The sequence below is a fragment of the Natator depressus genome, chromosome 20 (assembly GCF_965152275.1).
Source record: "Natator depressus isolate rNatDep1 chromosome 20, rNatDep2.hap1, whole genome shotgun sequence".
Taxonomy (NCBI): Eukaryota; Metazoa; Chordata; order Testudines; family Cheloniidae; genus Natator; species Natator depressus.
The window spans coordinates 27,529,871-27,536,288 of NC_134253.1; positions in this window are offsets into that span (position 1 = coordinate 27,529,871).

Consider the following 6,418-nt stretch of genomic DNA (forward strand, 5'->3'; position numbering starts at 1 on the left):
GATAGTTGAAATCCCCCATTATTATTATTATTATTATTGACTTTTTTTTATTTTAATAGCCTCTCTAATCTTCCTGAGCATTTTCACTATCACCATCCTGGTCGGTAATATATCCCTACTGCTATATTCTTATTATTAGAGCATGGAATTACTATTCATAGAGATTCTATGGTCCAGCTTTGTTCATTTAAGATTTTAACTTCATTTGATTCTATACTTTCTTTCACATATAGTGCCACTCCCCCACCAGCATGACTTGTTCTGTCCTTCCGATGTATTTTGTCGTGTAAGGTGTCTATGGAAAGGTTATGATTTGCTAATTGTGATTATGCTATCTGTGTGTGTATCATTTTTGTAGCTGAAGTTATGAATATTGGCTATGTACTTTGTATATCAATGTATTTTGGTTCTAAGTAGCCTTAGTAAAGCATTTGGTCAGCTTCTTGAGAAAGGAACTTGCAAGTTAAGTGCCCAATCAAGAAACACTTAACTGACAATAGATCTTGGAAGGCTCCAATCCACATAAGTCTTCCTGGGGACGTTCATGGTGGGCAGTGGCTGCCACCTGTAAAGAACTGAGTCATGCATGGACATGTGACTTGCCCATGTGACTCCAGGCTCCATCTTGCTGCTGTGAGCTTCCACAGGGCAGAGGATATAAAAGGCCTGGAAGACTCCTCCATCTTGTCTTCAATCCAGCTTCTTACTTCTGGAAGGACTTTGCTACAAACTGAAGATCTAAACAAAGGACTGAATGACCCATCCCAGCTGTGGATGTACTCCAGAGACTTGATTTGAACCTGCAATGTATTCTATCACTGCTACAAGCCTGAAACCAAGAACTTTGCCATTACTGTAGGTAATTGATTCAATTTAACCAATTCTAGCTCTCATCTATATCTTTTTCTTTTTATGAATAAACCTTTAGATTTTAGATTCTAAAGGATTGGCAACAGTGTGATTTGTGGGTAAGATCTGATTTGTATATTGACCTGGATCTGGGGCTTGGTCCTTTGGGATCGGGAGAACCCTTTTTTTTTTTTCTTAACCATCCCCATAACAAGTGGCACTGGTGGTGATACTGGGGAAACTGGAGTGTCTAAGGGAATTACTTGTGTGACTTGTGGTTAGCCAGTGGGGTAAAATCAAAGTCCTCTCTGTTTTGGCTGGTTTGGTTTGCCTTAATAGTAAAGGAACTCCAGTTTTGGGCTGTAACTGCCCTGCTCTAAGCAATTTGTCCTGAATTGATATTCTCAGGTCCCACCAAAGCCAGCATCATTACATTGGCGTAGTCAGCAGGATCCACAGAACCAGGTCAATTAAGCTTTGGGTCAGAACCCCACACTATCCAAATTTGAATTTTAGTATTGGGAGTTTTGTTGGTTAAAGATCAATGATCATGAGCCAGAAAGCATCAGCAGAAGCAATGAAACTGCAGCCCTGAGAGACAGCCTGCAGTTTGAACATGGACAAAAACTGACAGAAATTCGAATGAGAGAGAGCAAGCATTGGCCCAACTGGAGAAGGAAGCTGCTGTGAAAGATGGAGGGAAAGTTAAAGAAAGAATGGCTGAATTGGAAAAAAGCTGGTATAAGAGAGGAAAGGGCTTGTTGGGAGCATGTTGAGCTACTGGCTGCTGAGGAAAGAGTTGCCAGACAGGCTCCAAGTCAAAAAAGCAAGGGAAGAACAGCTGAAATTACATCATCTTGAAAATCCAGTTTATAACAATGTTGGTATGTTGTATAACTGAGCAGTTGTCTGGGTGTAACCAAATGTATCCCAACACTGCCACCTTTTATGTAAATGCTGTTACTGTGAGTTCAGTAGATGGTGACCCCATAAATTATGCCAATGGTATGTATGAAAGTGATAATGGAAAATTCATAGAGTGTAAAAGTCAATGGTAAAAGCTGTTTAGGGCAAATTATAGCTTCTAACTTCACTCTTGTTAAAGCTGACCTTGTCAGAGGAAGACTACTTACCAAATAAAGGTGTGAATGTTGTAGTCCTCTGAGTTTACTTTGTGTGCCTTTAGCTAGAATCCACCTTGAATGGAATGGTACTAAGCATGAAGTTATAGCTGGTGTAGGGAAGTTATTGCCTAAGGATCTTTTGCTTGGGGAAAATATTAAAGCTTTGCTCAGTCCAGGTAACCAGTCACAGGAAAGGAATGATCTTAAACCTGTGTCTATTATGGGCAATGATTTGCCTGGGGAGGGTTCCTCCAAATGTTTTTCTGTGCAAAAAAGCAGTGTGTCTGTGAATGAAGTTTCTGGATGTCTGTTTAATGTCTCAGAAGTGAATCTGGAATTAGGTCAAGCACAGAGAGCTCGTTGGTCAGGAAAATGTTTCTCAGGAGCCGAGTAAAGTGGATGGTCAAGTTAAAGCCCTAGCTGGGGAAGGAAAGGGTAGATTTTTGATGGCTGATGGATTATTGGCTAATACAGCTGATAAAAGTGAACCTGAAAAGGGTAACTGTGATTTGCTGGAAGTAGCTCAGTGTAGTGAGAAAAGCAGCAGTTTATCTGTTGGGAGTGGCAATGTGCCTGGTAAGGAAAGTTTGGATGAGCCTAGGCTGCCTTGTGAGCTGATGGCTTTATCTAGTCAGCAGTTTGGGAAGGCAAGGATAGTGAAAAATGAGTGTCCCTATACCTTACCTGTTCCCTGTGTGGAGAATTGTGACAGTGAAGGAAATGTGCCTGTGTCTGTTGGGGATATTGACTTGCCTATGGAGGGAGCTACTCTGGTCTCCAAGCAGTTGTCTGTGAACAGCCCTGTGTGCTAGGACAAGGAAAGTGGGATCCCAAACTGTGTGGCTGGTAAAGGAGAATGTGTCTCCAGCTCTTCTTTGTCTGTAAAGCAGACAGAAGGTGCCTTTCAGCTTGTGATGGTTGAGAATAGTGCAGTTGTCTGATTTGGTTCTGGATTCAACTAAAGTCCAGGAAGGGAATGGTCCTAAGCTTGTGTCTGCTAGGGAGAATGGCACTGTAAGTAGGTTGCGTCCAGTTAGCGTCATAGCAAAATCCCAGAGACCAAACAATTCTGATGCTTGTATTTTGCCTGTCACTAATGTGTGGTTGGAAAAGGATGTAGCAACTCGATCTAATCAGGGTGATATCCTAGCCAGGTCACAAGAAGAGCATAAAGGTAATTTAATTGTTACCTACTGATAGTTTGGACATTTGTAGCAAGAAGGAAAAGATTCCTAAGGTTGTGAGTGGCAAAGGAAAGAGAAATGCTTCTAACCTTTTGACTATGGAATCTAGCAGTTTGCCTGAAAGGGGATTGTGTAGAAATCTGCCTGATGAGTCAGAGGTGATCCTGGATGTGAGTAAGACCCAGAAAGTCTGCTCAGGAAAATGTTCCTTTAAAGCAATGGTTCTTAACCTTCACTGCAGCCTGCACCCCTTTGGTTCTCAAAATATGTTCTCGCACCCCTTATCAAAAAATCATTGAAGTAGGTCAGTTCTTTAAACCTAGATATATCATAACTATAGAATGAAAGAGAATTATATATTTTAATTTTGCAGTAAAATTAAGAATACATAAAAAATTACTCTTTTTAGGTTTACCGGCTCAGTGACTCTTCTGCTCTTCATCTTTCATCAAATCACTGTCATTGATGGAATCCAGGTTAAAAAGAAATGGATCCAGTATCCATTTCTTTGCCACATCAAGCTCTCCAGTGGAAATATATCCTTGGAAAGAGTCACTCAACTGTTGCAAATGCTTTTGTCACTTCAGTTGCGATGGTCATTCCTTCATTTTCTGAAACAACTGTTTCTTCAAGAAAAGGAAAGTTAGTGAAATTTCTTTTCTCAGCACGCTTTATCCAAACTGGAAGTTTCCGAATAAAAGCAGAACTTCTCACTGGCCGTTACCATGTTCATCCCAGTTCCTTGCTTAGATGTGTTGAGTTAATTTAGGTGTGTGAATACACCTGCCATGTACGCAAGGCAAAGGATAAATTCTATTTTCGAAGTCATCAACTAAATTACTGCTTTGGTTACAAAGAAACTGACTTATTTCTTCACACATTTCAAAAATATCAGTAAGCCACGGGAAAGCCACCTCACTTCTGTATGGGAAAGGACAGTGTGCTCAGCACCAATTTCTTCTTAAAAAGCATGGAAGAGGCGATGATTGAGACCATGTCCTCTGATGAAGTTTACTGTGCTCACCGCAGTAGACAAAGTATCCTTCAATTTTGTAGGCAAAGTCTTTGCGGCAAGTGCACGACGGTGCAACATACAATGTGTGATCATGATATGAAGTACTTCTTTCTTTACATGAGCAACAAATCCTGAATTTTTTCCTAGCATGGCAGGGGCAACATCGGTGCAAATTGATCCACACACATCAAGCGTTATGCTTCAAAAGAAGTCTTTGATGAGATTGAACACATCGATTCCTTTCATAGTTAATTGCAATGGTTCACAGAACAAGAATTTTTCTAAGATTTCTTTCTCCTTTACATACTGCACAAACACCAACAGCTGACGGCAGCCATCAATGTCAGTTGATTTGTCAAGCTGAATACACACTTTAAGAGGACTGGCCTTGATATCTTCTATAACTTGCTGAAAGATATCCTGGCTCATGTCATGAATTCTAGAACGGATCACATCATTTGACAAGGGAACCTGCTGAAGCTGCTTTTGTGCATCTGGTCCCAATACTATTTTTGCCATTTCCAATGCACAAGGTTTCACTAATTCCTCAGCTATTGTATGAGGCTTCTTTTCCTTGGCACGCAAATATGCAATTTGATAGAATGCTTGTAACAAGGGCTTCTTAAGTGACGCAAACCCAAACGTCCTCAAGGTTCTGCTACGATCAAATCATGCCCTTGTAGACTTCAAGGTGTCAATGTCATGTCCAGCAGCTGCACCCCCATGCTGTTTGTTGAAATGTTCAGACAGCTTCGATGGTTTGAGATTGGTGTTTGAAAATAACGAGCTGCACAGTACACATTGCGGTCATTGATTTCCATCCTCTGTCGTACAAGTGAACCTGTAACGAATATAGTCGTCGTTCCATTTGCATTTCTTCAACATGGCAAGGGTTACTGAAATGAAAAAAATATATAATTGGAGATAGGAGGGCCTATACACTTTTAAATGCATATTAAATATATGTAAAATAGTGTTATTATTCACCACAAATAATAGTACAGTAGGCACACAAAAATACGCACGTACTACCCAGAGATGTTGCAGAGTTTTGCTGTGGAAGTAAACTGTAACTGACGCGCTAACAGTTAGTGGCTAACTGAATTCAGACAAAGCTGCAGCCCTACCACCATCATCGTCTGTGCATGCATCAAGAAATACCCCACAACGTGGCAGTACACTGTATTTTGTAGCAAGATATTTTCACTACAATTAGCTTAAAAACTTGAAAATAATTTGCATATCACAGTAATCGTTAAATGTATAATAATAAATACATAGGTTTGATGAAACAAAGTAGTTGTACTTACGGGCATGTGCTTAATTTGTGTTTTTGATGATTTACCTTCTAAAAAAAATCTGGCATGTCTCGCACCCCCAGAAAGGGCATCTTGCCCCCCAGGGGGTGCGTGCACCCCAGGTTAAGAACCACTGCTTTAAGCAAGCCCTAGGTGAAGAGGGTAAGGGCAGAATTTCTGTGCGGGGGTGAATTGTTGATTAGAAAAGCTCCTTGGGAAAGGAATCCTCATGGTAGTCTTTGCAAGCAGTTTACTGCTGCTGAAGGGTGTGAAAGTGATTTAATCAAGAAAGTTTCAGTTCCTAACAGCCAGAAATTTTCTGTGGTGAATGGATCCACTGTCTTTCCTTTTGAAAGATCCAGTGTGAATAGCTTTGAAAAGGTCTCAGATGGAGTAAAAGCTGTTGTTGAACAGCCCTATAACCAAGTGGCTGTGTTTGGCCAGCTTATTGGGGAGACAAGGTTGTTGAGAGAGAAATGTCTCCATGCTGATTCTGTAAGTGAGCAGTCTGTGTCTCCGGTTCAGAGGGAAGACTGAGTAGCTAAGTCTGCAGAGCAGAACAGCTGCGCAATTAATTTCTTGAGAATGTAGGAGATGGCAGGTATACTCTTATCTCTAGACACTTCGGATATGACTTGTAGTCTCTCATGGCAGGTCTTCACTACCCACCGGATTGGGATAGATTTATCGCATCTCCTCTAGACACGATAAATCAATCCCTGAACACATACCCTATTAACTCCGGACCTCCAGCTCACAAGAGGCAGAAGTGGGGGCTCAGTGAACTTAACATCTGATTCCATGTGGAAGTGGAGGTTGGTAAGGGAAGGACACCAGAACTTTGAGTCTAGCTTGCTGGTGAAAATGGATGGTATCTCTAAGACAGTCCAGCCTTAGAATTGGTAGCAGTTAAGGATCTAAAAACTGATAAACAGGCTTCTGTTTGTG